Source organism: Phyllobates terribilis, unplaced genomic scaffold (genome assembly GCF_046119375.1).
Source record: "Phyllobates terribilis strain yellow unplaced genomic scaffold, ASM4611937v1 Scaffold_106__1_contigs__length_5700502, whole genome shotgun sequence".
Lineage (NCBI taxonomy): Eukaryota > Metazoa > Chordata > Amphibia > Anura > Dendrobatidae > Phyllobates > Phyllobates terribilis.
The window spans coordinates 5,513,913-5,536,401 of record NW_027362866.1 but is presented as its reverse complement, the minus strand read 5'-3'; the positions used below and the strand labels follow the sequence as shown (position 1 = coordinate 5,536,401).

The window sequence follows — 22,489 nt, the reverse complement described above, 5'->3', positions numbered from 1 at the left end:
GCAATCCACGCGTTTTAGATCTGCATAACTCCACCTCTTTAAACACAGCACCTTCACCCCCTGCTGTTCCCACCCGCCTCAACACCGTTGGAAGGGAGGAGAACCAATTAAGGCGGGGGGTGGGGTGGAACGAGCAGCTGTCTACCCTTAGCAGGAGGGCTCCTGATTACATACCTCTCCTGCTGCTGCTGCTGGCTGTCCAGCAGCAGACTGAAGGTGGCTGCTGCTGTGCACAGGTATATAAAGGCTCAGAGCCTATTATGACACGCGCAGCCAGCGTTCCATTGCCACATTCCATCTACTGCAGGCAGGATACCTGGCTGGCTGAATGTCGCTGAGAAGCTCACAGAGACCGCCATAAGCAACAGTTTAACAGAATGCCACAGACTAATCAACCAAACTTTTTGGGTTGGGTTCTCTTTTATAGTCTGCAGGCATTAAATGAAAGAAGTCAGTGTTCCAGCAGAGGGAGACAACGTTTCAGAAAAGGCATTGTAGCAAACCAAAAAAGAAATTTTAAGCGCAGCAGAGTAACCAGCGCACATACCTGTTAGCTCAGGTGAGTTTAAAAGGCTGCTGTTGATAACAAGGGCATTTGCTAAATAGATGGTGTGTGTGCAACAATATACTGAAAGGTCAATTATATTGTGCAGCTTATCTCACCACCTGTAGTTATTTAGGTGAAAGCTCCAAAATGCTTGCCTAATATGTCTGTTTATCCAAAAGGAAGTAAAAAGGGAGAGCTAGAAAGATAGCATTGCATCACATTACATGGCAATGCAATGCACAGTTGCTGAAGTTGAACCAAAATGAGCTTGTAATCTGGCTTCTGCAACTTTGAACATGAAAAATCCAATGAGGAGAAGAAAAGCAAAGCCAAAGAGTCCATCCCAAAATCCGACAAACAAGCAAAATGAACAAAAAACATTGAATTCAATTCTTTCTGATTTTAGAAACTGCATTAAAGAAGGGGTGCACCGGTCCTGGAGATACTGCAATACCAGGTCAATGCGTGGAGTGGACAGAGCAAGCTCTTTTTCCATCTCCCTGTTCTAAAAATCCATTTAATATATGGTCCCCAGATAGGGGACGTATCAGATATTAAACTGATAAGAACAGATTTTTTTTTTTTTTTAATTTGGCTATCCCCTGCAGAGGGATAAAACCGTTTATTAAAACTTTAACAAATTACAAGCATAATTACACAAATACCAAACGTTAAAAGACAAATGAAATTTACAAAACAAAAAAATACAAAGATTTTAAATAATTAGGTTCCATTGGTCAACAAGCCATTTTTTGGAAATATGTATATTCTTCTTTTTGTCAATTAAATAATAAGTATACATTTCACATAAACATAAACTTAAAACATCATTCACTGATAAAACATCTTGTTTAAAAATAGCAATGTTGCGCGCTTTCCAGAGAGATGACTTGGCGCAGTTCACTGTCTTCCAAGCCATTGTGTACTGGTCCATTGTGGGGCATTCCATAAGTCCGTATAGCACAGTTTTATATGTAAAGTCCTTGAGGTCTGCCACCCTTTCCAGTAGGGGGAGCAGTCTTCTCCAGAAATCCTTTGCAAAATTACATGTCCATAATAGATGTTCCACCGTTTCCTCGTCTTGGCATCCGGCTCTTGGGCAGATGGCAGACCTCACAAATCCTCTTCTGTATTGGAATGCCCGGCAAGGAAGACAGCGGTGCATGCAACTCCAAGCCAGATCTCTCTGTTCATTAAAAAGATAAAAAACGTTAATCATTTTCCAGATAGACATAGATTTGTCATCATCATATCTGTCAACATTACATATTTCCTCACTTTTACGTATTTCTTTAATTAGTTTCTTACTATTTCTTAATTCTCTATTTTCTTAGTCCCTAAATTAAAATCGGACACTATTTTCCTTAAAATCTCATAATGCGTCGACAAATTAAAAGCATGGGGCACAGATATATTAACTTCATACCATCCAAACTTTCTCATAAAAAATCCTGTATTAAAACGCATAAAAAAGGACCAATAGTGATTCTTAAAAAGGGCATTAAAACAGTAAACGAACAGATGGATTAAAAGAAACCTATTAAAATCTGGAAAATCTTTACCACCTTTTACTTTTGATTTCATCACGATTTCTCTTTTCAGCTTTTCCATTTTTGAGTTCCAAAACAAGGTAAAACAGGTTTTGGTTATCTTTTTTAAAACATTAACAGGCGGGGGGAAAACCATGCTAAGATACAATAAAAGAGGTAAAATCACCATCTTTAAAACCAATACTTTACCCTCCATTGTAAGTCTCCTCATGTTCCACATACATATTTTCGTATTTACTTTCTGTGTAACTGTTTCCCAACTATTATAACCATCATTATTTTCAGTGAATGATATACCTAAAATGGAAATGGATTCGGAGACATTAATTGGTACATCACGTAAAATCATCCCCCCAACACTTAAAATGTTACACTTATTAAAATTGATTTTAAAACCAGAAGCTAGACAAAAGGATTGCACTTGATGAAGAGTGGCCGTAAGTGATGGTGCATCTGTATACAAGACCGCCACGTCATCCATGTAGCCTACAACCTTGGCCTCCAAACCACCGCTTCCAGGCAGAGGGACACCGCATATCTGTTTATTTTGGCGTATTGCACATAACATTGGTTCCAGTGCACAGATAAACAGTAGGGGGGACAGAGGGCATCCCTGTTTCACCCCTGACCGTAAAAATACCTCTTGTGTCTTAAAACCATTCACTAAAATCTTACTTGTACAATCCTTGTAAAATGCTTTAAGCGATAGTAAAAACCCTTCTGGTATGCCCATTTTCTCTAAAACTTTAAAAAGATAAAAGTGTGAGACACGGTCAAATGCTTTTTCAAAATCAATAGATAAAATCGCCATTTTCCCCTTTCTGTCTTTCACATCCTCAATACAGTCTTTCACTAAATTCAGATTGTCCCATATACTGCGCCCCGGCACCCCACACACTTGATTAGAATGAATAACTTTGCTGATGACTTCTTTTAGACGATTTGCACAAATTTTAGCCATTATTTTATAGTCACAATTTAAAAGTGTTATTGGTCTCCAGTTTTCTAATTTTGATTTATCGCCTTTTTTGTATAGGAGGGAGACTTCACCTTTCTTCCAGGAATTTAATAAAACCTTATTATTAAAAACCTCAGTAAACAAATAAAACAAATCATCTTTTAAAATATCATAAAAACATACATAAAATTCTATTGGGATGCCATCAGGACCAGGGACCTTTCCAGTTTTAAAACTTTTAATAGTTTTTAACACTTCTTGTTCCGTTAAAACTTGGGATAAAAACTCTTGGGATGCGGGATCTAAAACAGCTGTTAGTCCTTGCAGCGAATCATCCATTAATTTATTATCTATATTTTTTCCATTAAAAAGATTAGAAAAAAAACCCTCAACTTTACCCAGCATATTTTTTATATTATTCTCACCATCTATATGGTCAATTATCACTTTTTCTTTTTTATTTTTCCTAAAAAAATATCTGGAACACTTTTCATTTTCTTCTTTATGTTGTACTCTAGAACGAATAATTATCTCTTTTCCTTTTTGTTCTAGCCATTTTGAAATCTCTTCTTTTAAGTTTGAAATATCAACTTGTACATCTATCCCATTGTCTCTGAGCTTAAATAATGTTTGTAGGCGGGTATTTAAAATTCTATATTCTTCATATTTTTCTTTGGCTCTACATATACTCTTTTTAATAAAAAAGTCTTTTATTTTTACTTTCATTCTATCCCACCATACACTCATAGTCTCATTTGTTTTTTTCCCTTTTCTACATTTCCTATAAAACTCAATAAAATCTGATAAAATCTGCGGGTCGGTTAAAAGGGATACGTTCATTTTCCAGCTTTTCTTACCACATTTTTTGTTGTCATTTACTTTTATGGTAAAGGATAAAAGTTTATGGTCTGAAAATATATTAGTTAAAACTTCACATTTGGCAGGTATTGTTTTATCTGAACCAAAAATAAAATCAATCCTAGAGCTACAATTAGCATTGCTCCAAGTGAAACCGGCGTCCTCTGGGCTGTCACTATGACACTCTTTATATATGTCTATCAATTTAGCATCTTTGACTATATCATGTAGCATACCTGAGGTTTTATCGTAGTTCCTGCTTACAGAGCTGGAGCGCCGGTTTTCACCTTTTAAAACACAATTAAAATCCCCTGCTAAGATAAAAGGTTCAGAGTTATTAATAAATAATGGTAAAAGATCAAGCATTTCGGCTCTTTCATTTTTCTCTGGGGATCCATAAAAATTTAAAAACTGCCATCTAATACCATCAATAAAAGCTTTCACTAATAAAATACGACCTGGTAAAATTTCCTGAATAAAATCAATTAAAACGTTCCCATTAAAAAGTATGGCTACACCCGCTGATCCTGCAGCATTCGATCCGGACCAGACAGATGGCCCACACTTCCACTCATCTTTATATTTTTGATATGACATTTCATGTGGGATATTACATTCTTGCAGAAAAAATACAGATGCAGTAAAACACGTAAAAAAATTAAAAAGAGCAGTTCTTCTCGTGTTAGATTTTATGCCTCTCACGTTGAGGGAAATACCTTTGAGTTCAGCCATCATTAGAAAATGTAGAAATTTTACTTAGGTAACTAAGATCAACGGATTTACCTGTCCGATGAACCTGATCAGACCACTGGGCTTGCGCCTCCCTCCTCATCTGATAGTATCGTCACGAGAGTCTCCGTGGAGGAGGAAAGATTACCACATTTATATAAACCCGACGCTACACTGGCATAGCTCGGAGGGCTGGCTGGCAGAACCCGCTGGGTCTCCATTGGCTGGCCATGCAGTTCCTCATCAGGTGGGTCCCCGAGGGGTTCCGCCGCCCCTGTTTGACCTGTAGAAGGTCGTCCTATAGGAGGAGGTTGCGCACAAGGCAGAGCCTCTGACTCTTCAGAGGCAGCAAGATCCCGGTCCCCACCTGTAGCAGCGGAGACCGAAACCCCTGAGGGTCCAGCGTCCACGTCCCCTTCAGGAGAAGTGTCCATCTGTTCACCTCCTGCTGCCTCCTCCGAACCACCCTTTTTCTTTTTCTTAGGACCCACCTTTATCCACTCAGCGTCCTCAGCACTAGGAGACCCAGACTGGGCATGGGCTTCTGTGTCGGCCTTTTGCCGGTCCCTTTTGACCTTACCAGTAGTGCCCTTCTGCTCCTTCTCAGCCCTCCTTTTGGACTCCCGCAGGTCCTGCAGCCAGGTTTTGGGATTTGGTATTTTACCTGTCATAGACTCTGGAGACACTTCACTATTTGGTACGCCCTTATTGTCTCCAGAGGCTCCAGGTTGTTGTTCCTCCTCCTGAGGGGTGGTCTGATCTTTTGGTCCTTGGTCGGACGTCTTGGACTTCCCCTTTTGCTCATCTTCCCGAAATCTGTGAGGGCAAGAAAAATAAAAGTGACCTGGAGTCTGGCAAAAACTGCATTTCTTTTCCTTAGGGCATTCTTTTGTCTCATGTTCTTCACTAGCACAATTTCTACATGATACATGACAGTTTTCTTTTGAATGACCACAGCGCCCACAATTTCTGCAATATACTGGCATCCCAGAAAAGAAGAAATCCCCATTTGTTTGCCCAATTTTGAAACGGGCAGGGGGGAGCCGTATACCACCTGGTGTATTTGGATCTCTTGTACACTTCACAAGGAATTTCCACTTAGATGTCCATATGTTATATTCGTTTAATATCTTCCCAATACATTTAACACTTTTAAAATAAATTGCTAGAAATGACATTACTTCTGGAGCAGAAACAAAGGGCGAAAATATTTTTACAATAACCAGTCTTACCTCATCCAGGACGTGCTCAACAATTTGTATCCCTTTCAAAACAGGACTATTTTCAACTTTTTTTAACTTTTCTAGTACATCTCTAAAAATACCTTCTCCGGTGAATGTGATGTCATAGTCACCTCTTCTGGGATAATCCTGGATGGAGAGAATTTCATTCCTTTGTACGCCAAGAAGGTTCGTGAGCACGTCCTGGACTACATATCCTAATTTCCTCATATCCGAGCCACCCGCCGTGAAGTGAACTCGGATAGAGTTTTTTAGCCTCGCATAAAGAGGCACGAGGTTAGGGTCAACCTCCATGGAAAAACGCAACAAGGTTGCAAATTGCAGCCGCTTGCAATCTGCGCTCCCAGTGTTCTTGCAGCGAAAAACACCTGGAAGCTGGGGGATCGCAACTCGTTACCCTGGGACTAAGCCCTCTCCCTAATAGCAGCAAGCAGGTTAAGTCCACCAAAGTGGACGATCCTGCCAGGCCAAGGAGAGGGGTACCCGAGTGCCCTTCAACCACAATCTCCTGCAATAAAGCACTTGATCGTAGCCAAAAGGCCGAGAAGCGATAACCAGAATTGGTTTCAAACTACGGAGCCACCCAAGGATCCTGAAAAGTCCATTTGTGGAGATGAGCTCCTGGACTCCCGTTAAGAAGACATGTTGTCAACCTCTAGATCCCTTACATGCCTGCACTTTTCGGCTTGCTGCTGCTGCAATCCACGCGTTTTAGATCTACATAACTCCACCTCTTTAAACACAGCACCTTCACCCCCTGCTGTTCCCACCCGCCTCAACACCGTTGGAAGGGAGGAGAACCAATTAAGGCGGGGGGTGGGGTGGAACGAGCAGCTGTCTACCCTTAGCAGGAGGGCTCCTGATTACATACCTCTCCTGCTGCTGCTGCTGCTGGCTGTCCAGCAGCAGACTGAAGGTGGCTGCTGCTGTGCACAGGTATATAAAGGCTCAGAGCCTATTATGACACGCGCAGCCAGCGTTCCATTGCCACATTCCATCTACTGCAGGCAGGATACCTGGCTGGCTGAATGTCGCTGAGAAGCTCACAGAGACCGCCATAAGCAACAGTTTAACAGAATGCCACAGACTAATCAACCAAACTTTTTGGGTTGGGTTCTCTTTTATAGTCTGCAGGCATTAAATGAAAGAAGTCAGTGTTCCAGCAGAGGGAGACAACGTTTCAGAAAAGGCATTGTAGCAAACCAAAAAAGAAATTTTAAGCGCAGCAGAGTAACCAGCGCACATACCTGTTAGCTCAGGTGAGTTTAAAAGGCTGCTGTTGATAACAAGGGCATTTGCTAAATAGATGGTGTGTGTGCAACAATATACTGAAAGGTCAATTATATTGTGCAGCTTATCTCACCACCTGTAGATATTTAGGTGAAAGCTCCAAAATGCTTGCCTAATATGTCTGTTTATCCAAAAGGAAGTAAAAAGGGAGAGCTAGAAAGATAGCATTGCATCACATTACATGGCAATGCAATGCACAGTTGCTGAAGTTGAACCAAAATGAGCTTGTAATCTGGCTTCTGCAACTTTGAACATGAAAAATCCAATGAGGAGAAGAAAAGCAAAGCCAAAGAGTCCATCCCAAAATCCGACAAACAAGCAAAATGAACAAAAAACATTGAATTCAATTCTTTCTGATTTTAGAAACTGCATTAAAGAAGGGGTGCACCGGTCCTGGAGATACTGCAATACCAGGTCAATGCGTGGAGTGGACAGAGCAAGCTCTTTTTCCATCTCCCTGTTCTAAAAATCCATTTAATATATGGTCCCCAGATAGGGGACGTATCAGATATTAAACTGATAAGAACAGATACTACACTTGATCTTAGCCAAAAGGCCGAGAAGCGATAACCAGAATTGGTTTCAAACTACGGAGCCACCCAAGGATCCTGAAAAGTCCATTTGTGGAGATGAGCTCCTGGACTCCCGTTAAGAAGACATGTTGTCAACCTCTAGATCCCTTACATGCCTGCACTTTTCGGCTTGCTGCTGCTGCAATCCACGCGTTTTAGATCTGCATAACTCCACCTCTTTAAACACAGCACCTTCACCCCCTGCTGTTCCCACCCGCCTCAACACCGTTGGAAGGGAGGAGAACCAATTAAGGCGGGGGGTGGGGTGGAACGAGCAGCTGTCTACCCTTAGCAGGAGGGCTCCTGATTACATACCTCTCCTGCTGCTGCTGCTGCTGGCTGTCCAGCAGCAGACTGAAGGTGGCTGCTGCTGTGCACAGGTATATAAAGGCTCAGAGCCCATTATGACACGCGCAGCCAGCGTTCCATTGCCACATTCCATCTACTGCAGGCAGGATACCTGGCTGGCTGAATGTCGCTGAGAAGCTCACAGAGACCGCCATAAGCAACAGTTTAACAGAATGCCACAGACTAATCAACCAAACTTTTTGGGTTGGGTTCTCTTTTATAGTCTGCAGGCATTAAATGAAAGAAGTCAGTGTTCCAGCAGAGGGAGACAACGTTTCAGAAAAGGCATTGTAGCAAACCAAAAAAGAAATTTTAAGCGCAGCAGAGTAACCAGCGCACATACCTGTTAGCTCAGGTGAGTTTAAAAGGCTGCTGTTGATAACAAGGGCATTTGCTAAATAGATGGTGTGTGTGCAACAATATACTGAAAGGTCAATTATATTGTGCAGCTTATCTCACCACCTGTAGTTATTTAGGTGAAAGCTCCAAAATGCTTGCCTAATATGTCTGTTTATCCAAAAGGAAGTAAAAAGGGAGAGCTAGAAAGATAGCATTGCATCACATTACATGGCAATGCAATGCACAGTTGCTGAAGTTGAACCAAAATGAGCTTGTAATCTGGCTTCTGCAACTTTGAACATGAAAAATCCAATGAGGAGAAGAAAAGCAAAGCCAAAGAGTCCATCCCAAAATCCGACAAACAAGCAAAATGAACAAAAAACATTGAATTCAATTCTTTCTGATTTTAGAAACTGCATTAAAGAAGGGGTGCACCGGTCCTGGAGATACTGCAATACCAGGTCAATGCGTGGAGTGGACAGAGCAAGCTCTTTTTCCATCTCCCTGTTCTAAAAATCCATTTAATATATGGTCCCCAGATAGGGGACGTATCAGATATTAAACTGATAAGAACAGATTTTTTTTTTTTTTTTTTAACACTCAGATTACAAGTACCATCTCGATTCCATACTTCTGAAAACGGTGATGGACCAAATCCATCATCGTGTCATTTTAAAACAAAAAAACATTATTTAATGCATATACAAAAAAAACAAAACAACAACCAGAATTTCCTCTCAGACACATAATATATAGAGGAAGGAAACAAAACACATTACTGCATTCCTCCCTTCAACGCATAATATGTTAGATACTCCAACAGTCCTTTCTCTTGCGAGAAAGATTCAAAGTTTGTATTCACATAATCTATCCATGTCCTTCCCACCTTATAGGTTTCAAAAAACCTCTCTTTATTTGCCTTCACACTTGCGATTACCTTTGGAAAAAAAGCTTCAAAACACACACCACTTCCCTTCATTTCCGCAATTCCTTTTTTAACTTTGTCCATTTCTTTATCAACTTCCTCCTCTTCTGTTTGCCTCTGAACCTCTACCGTCTTCTTTTTTTCTTTCTTTTCCGCCTTTGCACTTTCCATCTTCTCCTTATTACTCTTTCTCTTTGGGCATTCCTTAAACCTATGCCCAATTTCCATACACAGGTTACACTTATTCCTTTCTACTGGACATGATTTAGAAACATGTCCTTCCGCTTTACACTTCCAACACTTTTCTGCAGTACAGTCTTCACGTTTATGACCATATACCTCACAAATTGAACAAAAGGAATCCATCCCATTAAAGAATAAATTCCCACTTACTTTACCAAGCTTAAACCTTTGAGGCGGGTAGGAAAAACTCCTATCCTTGTTCATGTTAAATTCCACAAAAAATTTCCACTTTCCCGTCCATACTCCGAATTCATTCATTACTTTACCTTTTGATACTACAGACTTGGCAAAACCACTCAAAAACGTGACAATGTCCTCTTCTGGAACCAGTGGTGAAAACATCTTCACTGTCACCATCTTTTCACTACTAAATACGTGACGTTGAAACCGAATTCCAACAAACTTCTCATGTCTCAATTCATCAAAAGAATCCATATAGTTCTCCAAAATCTTCCTAGACTCAAAAAACACGTCATAGACACCCTTTTGGGGATAATCTATAACTGCCACGATGTCTTCTTTTTTCACCTTTGCGACACCCAAGATGATCTCCTTCATAATAAACCGAAAGTCCTTAACCTTCTGACAGTCTCTCCGGACAAAAATCCGGAAAGCGGTCTCCACACGTGCATGTTCTGGAACCTCCAACTTCGGCCACAACTCCACCTCTGTTGCCATGATTCTCCAACAGAATGAGCGTAATCTCCACTCCAACACACAGAAGGAGCGAGTATGATCGCTTCCCGTTGTCTGGGGACTAAGCCGACACGCCTATAGCAGCAAGGGGGTGAAGTCCCCACAATTAAGTAAGGACGATCCCCCAAGGCCGACGAGCCAGGTACCCCAGACACCTCCAACCAAAACCAAGGCAGCAATCGCTAAATCACTGCACTTGATCTTAGCCAAAAGGCCGAGAAGCGATAACCAGAATTGGTTTCAAACTACGGAGCCACCCAAGGATCCTGAAAAGTCCATTTGTGGAGATGAGCTCCTGGACTCCCGTTAAGAAGACATGTTGTCAACCTCTAGATCCCTTACATGCCTGCACTTTTCGGCTTGCTGCTGCTGCAATCCACGCGTTTTAGATCTGCATAACTCCACCTCTTTAAACACAGCACCTTCACCCCCTGCTGTTCCCACCCGCCTCAACACCGTTGGAAGGGAGGAGAACCAATTAAGGCGGGGGGTGGGGTGGAACGAGCAGCTGTCTACCCTTAGCAGGAGGGCTCCTGATTACATACCTCTCCTGCTGCTGCTGCTGCTGGCTGTCCAGCAGCAGACTGAAGGTGGCTGCTGCTGTGCACAGGTATATAAAGGCTCAGAGCCTATTATGACACGCGCAGCCAGCGTTCCATTGCCACATTCCATCTACTGCAGGCAGGATACCTGGCTGGCTGAATGTCGCTGAGAAGCTCACAGAGACCGCCATAAGCAACAGTTTAACAGAATGCCACAGACTAATCAACCAAACTTTTTGGGTTGGGTTCTCTTTTATAGTCTGCAGGCATTAAATGAAAGAAGTCAGTGTTCCAGCAGAGGGAGACAACGTTTCAGAAAAGGCATTGTAGCAAACCAAAAAAGAAATTTTAAGCGCAGCAGAGTAACCAGCGCACATACCTGTTAGCTCAGGTGAGTTTAAAAGGCTGCTGTTGATAACAAGGGCATTTGCTAAATAGATGGTGTGTGTGCAACAATATACTGAAAGGTCAATTATATTGTGCAGCTTATCTCACCACCTGTAGTTATTTAGGTGAAAGCTCCAAAATGCTTGCCTAATATGTCTGTTTATCCAAAAGGAAGTAAAAAGGGAGAGCTAGAAAGATAGCATTGCACCACATTACATGGCAATGCAATGCACAGTTGCTGAAGTTGAACCAAAATGAGCTTGTAATCTGGCTTCTGCAACTTTGAACATGAAAAATCCAATGAGGAGAAGAAAAGCAAAGCCAAAGAGTCCATCCCAAAATCCGACAAACAAGCAAAATGAACAAAAAACATTGAATTCAATTCTTTCTGATTTTAGAAACTGCATTAAAGAAGGGGTGCACCGGTCCTGGAGATACTGCAATACCAGGTCAATGCGTGGAGTGGACAGAGCAAGCTCTTTTTCCATCTCCCTGTTCTAAAAATCCATTTAATATATGGTCCCCAGATAGGGGACGTATCAGATATTAAACTGATAAGAACAGATTTTTTTTTTTTTTTTTTCATAACACTCAGATTACAAGTACCATCTCGATTCCATACTTCTGAAAACGGTCATGGACCAAATCCATCATCGTGTCATTTTAAAACAAAAAAACATTATTTAATGCATATACAAAAAAAACAAAACAACAACCAGTATTTCCTCTCAGACACATAATATATAGAGGAAGGAAACAAAACACATTACTGCATTCCTCCCTTCAACGCATAATATGTTAGATACTCCAACAGTCCTTTCTCTTGCGAGAAAGATTCAAAGTTTGTATTCACATAATCTATCCATGTCCTTCCCACCTTATAGGTTTCAAAAAACCTCTCTTTATTTGCCTTCACACTTGCGATTACCTTTGGAAAAAAAGCTTCAAAACACACACCACTTCCCTTCATTTCCGCAATTCCTTTTTTAACTTTGTCCATTTCTTTATCAGCTTCCTCCTCTTCTGTTTGCCTCTGAACCTCTACCGTCTTCTTTTTTTCTTTCTTTTCCGCCTTTGCACTTTCCATCTTCTCCTTATTACTCTTTCTCTTTGGGCATTCCTTAAACCTATGCCCAATTTCCATACACAGGTTACACTTATTCCTTTTTACTGGACATGATTTAGAAACATGTCCTTCCGCTTTACACTTCCAACACTTTTCTGCAGTACAGTCTTCACGTTTATGACCATATACCTCACAAATTGAACAAAAGGAATCCATCCCATTAAAGAATAAATTCCCACTTACTTTACCAAGCTTAAACCTTTGAGGCGGGTAGGAAAAACTCCTATCCTTGTTCATGTTAAATTCCACAAAAAATTTCCACTTTCCCGTCCATACTCCGAATTCATTCATTACTTTACCTTTTGATACTACAGACTTGGCAAAACCACTCAAAAACGTGACAATGTCCTCTTCTGGAACCAGTGGTGAAAACATCTTCACTGTCACCATCTTTTCACTACTAAATACGTGACGTTGAAACCGAATTCCAACAAACTTCTCATGTCTCAATTCATCAAAAGAATCCATATAGTTCTCCAAAATCTTCCTAGACTCAAAAAACACGTCATAGACACCCTTTTGGGGATAATCCATAACTGCCACGATGTCTTCTTTTTTCACCTTTGCGACACCCAAGATGATCTCCTTCATAATAAACCGAAAGTCCTTAACCTTCTGACAGTCTCTCCGGACAAAAATCCGGAAAGCGGTCTCCACACGTGCATGTTCTGGAACCTCCAACTTCGGCCACAACTCCGCCTCTGTTGCCATGATTCTCCAACAGAATGAGCGTAATCTCCACTCCAACACACAGAAGGAGCGAGTATGATCGCTTCCCGTTGTCTGGGGACTAAGCCGACACGCCTATAGCAGCAAGGGGGTGAAGTCCCCACAATTAAGTAAGGACGATCCCCCAAGGCCGTTGAGCCAGGTACCCCAGACACCTCCAACCAAAACCAAGGCAGCAATCGCTAAATCACTGCACTTGATCTTAGCCAAAAGGCCGAGAAGCGATAACCAGAATTGGTTTCAAACTACGGAGCCACCCAAGGATCCTGAAAAGTCCATTTGTGGAGATGAGCTCCTGGACTCCCGTTAAGAAGACATGTTGTCAACCTCTAGATCCCTTACATGCCTGCACTTTTCGGCTTGCTGCTGCTGCAATCCACGCGTTTTAGATCTGCATAACTCCACCTCTTTAAACACAGCACCTTCACCCCCTGCTGTTCCCACCCGCCTCAACACCGTTGGAAGGGAGGAGAACCAATTAAGGCGGGGGGTGGGGTGGAACGAGCAGCTGTCTACCCTTAGCAGGAGGGCTCCTGATTACATACCTCTCCTGCTGCTGCTGCTGCTGGCTGTCCAGCAGCAGACTGAAGGTGGCTGCTGCTGTGCACAGGTATATAAAGGCTCAGAGCCTATTATGACACGCGCAGCCAGCGTTCCATTGCCACATTCCATCTACTGCAGGCAGGATACCTGGCTGGCTGAATGTCGCTGAGAAGCTCACAGAGACCGCCATAAGCAACAGTTTAACAGAATGCCACAGACTAATCAACCAAACTTTTTGGGTTGGGTTCTCTTTTATAGTCTGCAGGCATTAAATGAAAGAAGTCAGTGTTCCAGCAGAGGGAGACAACGTTTCAGAAAAGGCATTGTAGCAAACCAAAAAAGAAATTTTAAGCGCAGCAGAGTAACCAGCGCACATACCTGTTAGCTCAGGTGAGTTTAAAAGGCTGCTGTTGATAACAAGGGCATTTGCTAAATAGATGGTGTGTGTGCAACAATATACTGAAAGGTCAATTATATTGTGCAGCTTATCTCACCACCTGTAGTTATTTAGGTGAAAGCTCCAAAATGCTTGCCTAATATGTCTGTTTATCCAAAAGGAAGTAAAAAGGGAGAGCTAGAAAGATAGCATTGCACCACATTACATGGCAATGCAATGCACAGTTGCTGAAGTTGAACCAAAATGAGCTTGTAATCTGGCTTCTGCAACTTTGAACATGAAAAATCCAATGAGGAGAAGAAAAGCAAAGCCAAAGAGTCCATCCCAAAATCCGACAAACAAGCAAAATGAACAAAAAACATTGAATTCAATTCTTTCTGATTTTAGAAACTGCATTAAAGAAGGGGTGCACCGGTCCTGGAGATACTGCAATACCAGGTCAATGCGTGGAGTGGACAGAGCAAGCTCTTTTTCCATCTCCCTGTTCTAAAAATCCATTTAATATATGGTCCCCAGATAGGGGACGTATCAGATATTAAACTGATAAGAACAGATTTTTTTTTTTTTTTTTTCATAACACTCAGATTACAAGTACCATCTCGATTCCATACTTCTGAAAACGGTCATGGACCAAATCCATCATCGTGTCATTTTAAAACAAAAAAACATTATTTAATGCATATACAAAAAAAACAAAACAACAACCAGTATTTCCTCTCAGACACATAATATATAGAGGAAGGAAACAAAACACATTACTGCATTCCTCCCTTCAACGCATAATATGTTAGATACTCCAACAGTCCTTTCTCTTGCGAGAAAGATTCAAAGTTTGTATTCACATAATCTATCCATGTCCTTCCCACCTTATAGGTTTCAAAAAACCTCTCTTTATTTGCCTTCACACTTGCGATTACCTTTGGAAAAAAAGCTTCAAAACACACACCACTTCCCTTCATTTCCGCAATTCCTTTTTTAACTTTGTCCATTTCTTTATCAGCTTCCTCCTCTTCTGTTTGCCTCTGAACCTCTACCGTCTTCTTTTTTTCTTTCTTTTCCGCCTTTGCACTTTCCATCTTCTCCTTATTACTCTTTCTCTTTGGGCATTCCTTAAACCTATGCCCAATTTCCATACACAGGTTACACTTATTCCTTTTTACTGGACATGATTTAGAAACATGTCCTTCCGCTTTACACTTCCAACACTTTTCTGCAGTACAGTCTTCACGTTTATGACCATATACCTCACAAATTGAACAAAAGGAATCCATCCCATTAAAGAATAAATTCCCACTTACTTTACCAAGCTTAAACCTTTGAGGCGGGTAGGAAAAACTCCTATCCTTGTTCATGTTAAATTCCACAAAAAATTTCCACTTTCCCGTCCATACTCCGAATTCATTCATTACTTTACCTTTTGATACTACAGACTTGGCAAAACCACTCAAAAACGTGACAATGTCCTCTTCTGGAACCAGTGGTGAAAACATCTTCACTGTCACCATCTTTTCACTACTAAATACGTGACGTTGAAACCGAATTCCAACAAACTTCTCATGTCTCAATTCATCAAAAGAATCCATATAGTTCTCCAAAATCTTCCTAGACTCAAAAAACACGTCATAGACACCCTTTTGGGGATAATCCATAACTGCCACGATGTCTTCTTTTTTCACCTTTGCGACACCCAAGATGATCTCCTTCATAATAAACCGAAAGTCCTTAACCTTCTGACAGTCTCTCCGGACAAAAATCCGGAAAGCGGTCTCCACACGTGCATGTTCTGGAACCTCCAACTTCGGCCACAACTCCGCCTCTGTTGCCATGATTCTCCAACAGAATGAGCGTAATCTCCACTCCAACACACAGAAGGAGCGAGTATGATCGCTTCCCGTTGTCTGGGGACTAAGCCGACACGCCTATAGCAGCAAGGGGGTGAAGTCCCCACAATTAAGTAAGGACGATCCCCCAAGGCCGTTGAGCCAGGTACCCCAGACACCTCCAACCAAAACCAAGGCAGCAATCGCTAAATCACTGCACTTGATCTTAGCCAAAAGGCCGAGAAGCGATAACCAGAATTGGTTTCAAACTACGGAGCCACCCAAGGATCCTGAAAAGTCCATTTGTGGAGATGAGCTCCTGGACTCCCGTTAAGAAGACATGTTGTCAACCTCTAGATCCCTTACATGCCTGCACTTTTCGGCTTGCTGCTGCTGCAATCCACGCGTTTTAGATCTGCATAACTCCACCTCTTTAAACACAGCACCTTCACCCCCTGCTGTTCCCACCCGCCTCAACACCGTTGGAAGGGAGGAGAACCAATTAAGGCGGGGGGTGGGGTGGAACGAGCAGCTGTCTACCCTTAGCAGGAGGGCTCCTGATTACATACCTCTCCTGCTGCTGCTGCTGCTGGCTGTCCAGCAGCAGACTGAAGGTGGCTGCTGCTGTGCACAGGTATATAAAGGCTCAGAGCCTATTATGACACGCGCAGCCAGCGTTCCATTGCCACATTCCATCTACTGCAGGCAGGATACCTGGCTGGCTGAATGTTGCTGAGAAGCTCACAGAGACCGCCATAAGCAACAGTTTAACAGAATGCCACAGACTAATCAACCAAACTTTTTGGGTTGGGTTCTCTTTTATAGTCTGCAGGCATTAAATGAAAGAAGTCAGTGTTCCAGCAGAGGGAGACAACGTTTCAGAAAAGGCATTGTAGCAAACCAAAAAAGAAATTTTAAGCGCAGCAGAGTAACCAGCGCACATACCTGTTAGCTCAGGTGAGTTTAAAAGGCTGCTGTTGATAACAAGGGCATTTGCTAAATAGATGGTGTGTGTGCAACAATATACTGAAAGGTCAATTATATTGTGCAGCTTATCTCACCACCTGTAGTTATTTAGGTGAAAGCTCCAAAATGCTTGCCTAATATGTCTGTTTATCCAAAAGGAAGTAAAAAGGGAGAGCTAGAAAGATAGCATTGCATCACATTACATGGCAATGCAATGCACAGTTGCTGAAGTTGAACCAAAATGAGCTTGTAATCTGGCTTCTGAAACTTTGAACATGAAAAATCCAATGAGGAGAAGAAAAGCAAAGCCAAAGAGTCCATCCCAAAATCCGACAAACAAGCAAAATGAACAAAAAACATTGAATTCAATTCTTTCTGATTTTAGAAACTGCATTAAAGAAGGGGTGCACCGGTCCTGGAGATACTGCAATACCAGGTCAATGCGTGGAGTGGACAGAGCAAGCTCTTTTTCCATCTCCCTGTTCTAAAAATCCATTTAATATATGGTCCCCAGATAGGGGACGTATCAGATATTAAACTGATAAGAACAGATACTACACTTGATCTTAGCCAAAAGGCCGAGAAGCGATAACCAGAATTGGTTTCAAACTACGGAGCCACCCAAGGATCCTGAAAAGTCCATTTGTGGAGATGAGCTCCTGGACTCCCGTTAAGAAGACATGTTGTCAACTTCTAGATCCCTTACATGCCTGCACTTTTCGGCTTGCTGCTGCTGCAATCCACGCGTTTTAGATCTGCATAACTCCACCTCTTTAAACACAGCACCTTCACCCCCTGCTGTTCCCACCCGCCTCAACACCGTTGGAAGGGAGGAGAACCAATTAAGGCGGGGGGTGGGGTGGAACGAGCAGCTGTCTACCCTTAGCAGGAGGGCTCCTGATTACATACCTCTCCTGCTGCTGCTGCTGCTGGCTGTCCAGCAGCAGACTGAAGGTGGCTGCTGCTGTGCACAGGTATATAAAGGCTCAGAGCCTATTATGACACGCGCAACCAGCGTTCCATTGCCACATTCCATCTACTGCAGGCAGGATACCTGGCTGGCTGAATGTCGCTGAGAAGCTCACAGAGACCGCCATAAGCAACAGTTTAACAGAATACCACAGACTAATCAACCAAACTTTTTGGGTTGGGTTCTCTTTTATAGTCTGCAGGCATTAAATGAAAGAAGTCAGTGTTCCAGCAGAGGGAGACAACGTTTCAGAAAAGGCATTGTAGCAAACCAAAAAAGAAATTTTAAGCGCAGCAGAGTAACCAGCGCACATACCTGTTAGCTCAGGTGAGTTTAAAAGGCTGCTGTTGATAACAAGGGCATTTGCTAAATAGATGGTGTGTGTGCAACAATATACTGAAAGGTCAATTATATTGTGCAGCTTATCTCACCACCTGTAGTTATTTAGGTGAAAGCTCCAAAATGCTTGCCTAATATGTCTGTTTATCCAAAAGGAAGTAAAAAGGGAGAGCTAGAAAGATAGCATTGCATCACATTACATGGCAATGCAATGCACAGTTGCTGAAGTTGAACCAAAATGAGCTTGTAATCTGGCTTCTGCAACTTTGAACATGAAAAATCCAATGAGGAGAAGAAAAGCAAAGCCAAAGAGTCCATCCCAAAATCCGACAAACAAGCAAAATGAACAAAAAACATTGAATTCAATTCTTTCTGATTTTAGAAACTGCATTAAAGAAGGGGTGCACCGGTCCTGGAGATACTGAAATACCAGGTCAATGCGTGGAGTGGACAGAGCAAGCTCTTTTTCCATCTCCCTGTTCTAAAAATCCATTTAATATATGGTCCCCAGATAGGGGACGTATCAGATATTAAACTGATAAGAACAGATACTACACTTGATCTTAGCCAAAAGGCCGAGAAGCGATAACCAGAATTGGTTTCAAACTACGGAGCCACCCAAGGATCCTGAAAAGTCCATTTGTGGAGATGAGCTCCTGGACTCCCGTTAAGAAGACATGTTGTCAACCTCTAGATCCCTTACATGCCTGCACTTTTCGGCTTGCTGCTGCTGCAATCCACGCGTTTTAGATCTGCATAACTCCACCTCTTTAAACACAGCACCTTCACCCCCTGCTGTTCCCACCCGCCTCAACACCGTTGGAAGGGAGGAGAACCAATTAAGGTGGAGGGTGGGGTGGAACGAGCAGCTGTCTACCCTTAGCAGGAGGGCTCCTGATTACATACCTCTCCTGCTGCTGCTGCTGCTGGCTGTCCAGCAGCAGACTGAAGGTGGCTGCTGCTGTGCACAGGTATATAAAGGCTCAGAGCCTATTATGACACGCGCAGCCAGCGTTCCATTGCCACATTCCATCTACTGCAGGCAGGATACCTGGCTGGCTGAATGTCGCTGAGAAGCTCACAGAGACCGCCATAAGCAACAGTTTAACAGAATGCCACAGACTAATCAACCAAACTTTTTGGGTTGGGTTCTCTTTTATAGTCTGCAGGCATTAAATGAAAGAAGTCAGTGTTCCAGCAGAGGGAGACAACGTTTCAGAAAAGGCATTGTAGCAAACCAAAAAAGAAATTTTAAGCGCAGCAGAGTAACCAGCGCACATACCTGTTAGCTCAGGTGAGTTTAAAAGGCTGCTGTTGATAACAAGGGCATTTGCTAAATAGATGGTGTGTGTGCAACAATATACTGAAAGGTCAATTATATTGTGCAGCTTATCTCACCACCTGTAGTTATTTAGGTGAAAGCTCCAAAATGCTTGCCTAATATGTCTGTTTATCCAAAAGGAAGTAAAAAGGGAGAGCTAGAAAGATAGCATTGCATCACATTACATGGCAATGCAATGCACAGCTGCTGAAGTTGAACCAAAATGAGCTTGTAATCTGGCTTCTGCAACTTTGAACATGAAAAATCCAATGAGGAGAAGAAAAGCAAAGCCAAAGAGTCCATCCCAAAATCCGACAAACAAGCAAAATGAACAAAAAACATTGAATTCAATTCTTTCTGATTTTAGAAACTGCATTAAAGAAGGGGTGCACCGGTCCTGGAGATACTGCAATACCAGGTCAATGCGTGGAGTGGACAGAGCAAGCTCTTTTTCCATCTCCCTGTTCTAAAAATCCATTTAATATATGGTCCCCAGATAGGGGACGTATCAGATATTAAACTGATAAGAACAGATTTTTTTTTTTTTTTTTTTTCGAAAGCCCGAATTCGTGTACAAAACCCGAGTGCGCTTAAAAAAGTGACAAGTGCCACAAAAAAAGTGCACTAGGATGCTGGTCTTCTTGAAACCCTCTCCAAAAGGAGAAGGGTCCCCCAAACCATTCCCCGTCCCTCCGAGCCAAAAGGCCACAGCGAGGAACAGGGACAAAAAGCCACCTCCAGCCGAAGCCAGAGGCGACCCAATCTTACCCCCAGCACCTGCCCGAGTTCTCACCTGAGCAAGGCACTGGGAGCCAAAGACTGTGCTCCCCTCCCGGAAGAGGGGAGCCAACAACGCTCTCCTCCCAAAAGAGGAGAGCCAGGGGGGTTCAGGGGGGAGCGGAACCTGATGGCCACACACTCCCCCCCTAGACCTGCCAAGAGAGGAACCCGTAAGGGAACCGCATCCCGACAAAATCCTAGTAGGACGTGACACACGTGAATAAGTGGACACACAGTGACAAAGAAATTAAATAAATAGTGAAGGTTTCACAGTATAATACTGCCCGGACCTTCGACCGGGAATTGAAAAATTCCCCATCCTAAGGCCAGAAGGCCCGGAATAAGGGTGTGTGCGAAGAAAGAAAATTTGAAGTGCTTGTGCAAATGTGCCATAAACTCAAGTGGGGTTCCCAATCCCAGTGAGTTAAGGCACCCCAGGGTCACCACTCCTGGGGCACTTCACACTTCGGGCTTTCGATCTTCCCCGGCCCAATGGCGTCGATCCTGGGGGGCCATGCTTTCCACCAGATGACTATATTAGCCACCTGGCGTACTAACAAGCGCCTAAACCCCAGTGTGCATAATGTATCAATCTACTAGGGCGGCCAACATCCAAAACCGCCTTTTCGAAAGATACTACACTTGATCTTAGCCAAAAGGCCGAGAAGCGATAACCAGAATTGGTTTCAAACTACGGAGCCACCCAAGGATCCTGAAAAGTCCATTTGTGGAGATGAGCTCCTGGACTCCCGTTAAGAAGACATGTTGTCAACCTCTAGATCCCTTACATGCCTGCACTTTTCGGCTTGCTGCTGCTGCAATCCACGCGTTTTAGATCTGCATAACTCCACCTCTTTAAACACAGCACCTTCACCCCCTGCTGTTCCCACCCGCCTCAACACCGTTGGAAGGGAGGAGAACCAATTAAGGCGGGGGGTGGGGTGGAACGAGCAGCTGTCTACCCTTAGCAGGAGGGCTCCTGATTACATACCTCTCCTGCTGCTGCTGCTGCTGGCTGTCCAGCAGCAGACTGAAGGTGGCTGCTGCTGTGCACAGGTATATAAAGGCTCAGAGCCTATTATGACACGCGCAGCCAGCGTTCCATTGCCACATTCCATCTACTGCAGGCAGGATACCTGGCTGGCTGAATGTCGCTGAGAAGCTCACAGAGACCGCCATAAGCAACAGTTTAACAGAATGCCACAGACTAATCAACCAAACTTTTTGGGTTGGGTTCTCTTTTATAGTCTGCAGGCATTAAATGAAAGAAGTCAGTGTTCCAGCAGAGGGAGACAACGTTTCAGAAAAGGCATTGTAGCAAACCAAAAAAGAAATTTTAAGCGCAGCAGAGTAACCAGCGCACATACCTGTTAGCTCAGGTGAGTTTAAAAGGCTGCTGTTGATAACAAGGGCATTTGCTAAATAGATGGTGTGTGTGCAACAATATACTGAAAGGTCAATTATATTGTGCAGCTTATCTCACCACCTGTAGTTATTTAGGTGAAAGCTCCAAAATGCTTGCCTAATATGTCTGTTTATCCAAAAGGAAGTAAAAAGGGAGAGCTAGAAAGATAGCATTGCATCACATTACATGGCAATGCAATGCACAGTTGCTGAAGTTGAACCAAAATGAGCTTGTAATCTGGCTTCTGCAACTTTGAACATGAAAAATCCAATGAGGAGAAGAAAAGCAAAGCCAAAGAGTCCATCCCAAAATCCGACAAACAAGCAAAATGAACAAAAAACATTGAATTCAATTCTTTCTGATTTTAGAAACTGCATTAAAGAAGGGGTGCACCGGTCCTGGAGATACTGCAATACCAGGTCAATGCGTGGAGTGGACAGAGCAAGCTCTTTTTCCATCTCCCTGTTCTAAAAATCCATTTAATATATGGTCCCCAGATAGGGGACGTATCAGATATTAAACTGATAAGAACAGATTTTTTTTTTAATTTGGCTATCCCCTGCAGAGGGATAAAACCGTTTATTAAAACTTTAACAAATTACAAGCATAATTAAACAAATACCAAACGTTAAAAGACAAATGAAATTTACAAAACAAAAAAATACAAAGATTTTAAATAATTAGGTTCCATTGGTCAACAAGCCATTTTTTGGAAATATGTACATTCTTCTTTTTGTCAATTAAATAATAAGTATACATTTCACATAAACATAAACTTAAAACATCATTCACTGATAAAACATCTTGTTTAAAAATAGCAATGTTGCGCGCTTTCCAGAGAGATGACTTGGCGCAGTTCACTGTCTTC

The 22,489-nt window shown here is 42.5% G+C and overlaps 9 non-coding genes and 1 pseudogene across 9 annotated transcripts; all 10 read right to left on the bottom strand.

Moving 5' to 3' along the window:
* Positions 1-967: 967 nt before the first annotated feature.
* On the bottom strand, positions 968-1,161 carry LOC141198787 (U2 spliceosomal RNA). Its single transcript, XR_012270574.1, has one exon. It is a non-coding gene; the product is annotated as a U2 spliceosomal RNA (small nuclear RNA).
* Positions 1,162-7,550: 6,389 nt separating this feature from the next.
* Positions 7,551-7,741, bottom strand: LOC141198861 (U2 spliceosomal RNA). Its single transcript, XR_012270631.1, has one exon. It is a non-coding gene; the product is annotated as a U2 spliceosomal RNA (small nuclear RNA).
* Positions 7,742-8,856: 1,115 nt separating this feature from the next.
* Positions 8,857-9,038, bottom strand: LOC141198800 (U2 spliceosomal RNA). The gene has a single exon (XR_012270583.1). It is a non-coding gene; the product is annotated as a U2 spliceosomal RNA (small nuclear RNA).
* Positions 9,039-11,637: 2,599 nt separating this feature from the next.
* Positions 11,638-11,822, bottom strand: LOC141198804 (U2 spliceosomal RNA). Its single transcript, XR_012270587.1, has one exon. It is a non-coding gene; the product is annotated as a U2 spliceosomal RNA (small nuclear RNA).
* A 2,599-nt stretch (positions 11,823-14,421) lies between these two features.
* LOC141198803 (U2 spliceosomal RNA) lies at positions 14,422-14,606 on the bottom strand. The gene has a single exon (XR_012270586.1). It is a non-coding gene; the product is annotated as a U2 spliceosomal RNA (small nuclear RNA).
* A 2,599-nt stretch (positions 14,607-17,205) lies between these two features.
* On the bottom strand, positions 17,206-17,396 carry LOC141198850 (U2 spliceosomal RNA). Its single transcript, XR_012270620.1, has one exon. It is a non-coding gene; the product is annotated as a U2 spliceosomal RNA (small nuclear RNA).
* A 1,115-nt stretch (positions 17,397-18,511) lies between these two features.
* Positions 18,512-18,702, bottom strand: LOC141198864 (U2 spliceosomal RNA). The gene has a single exon (XR_012270634.1). It is a non-coding gene; the product is annotated as a U2 spliceosomal RNA (small nuclear RNA).
* Positions 18,703-19,817: 1,115 nt separating this feature from the next.
* LOC141198799 (U2 spliceosomal RNA) lies at positions 19,818-20,002 on the bottom strand. Its single transcript, XR_012270582.1, has one exon. It is a non-coding gene; the product is annotated as a U2 spliceosomal RNA (small nuclear RNA).
* A 794-nt stretch (positions 20,003-20,796) lies between these two features.
* On the bottom strand, positions 20,797-20,888 carry LOC141198818 (U2 spliceosomal RNA; annotated as a pseudogene).
* A 1,115-nt stretch (positions 20,889-22,003) lies between these two features.
* Positions 22,004-22,192, bottom strand: LOC141198779 (U2 spliceosomal RNA). Its single transcript, XR_012270568.1, has one exon. It is a non-coding gene; the product is annotated as a U2 spliceosomal RNA (small nuclear RNA).
* Between the last annotated feature and the right edge of the window lie 297 nt (positions 22,193-22,489).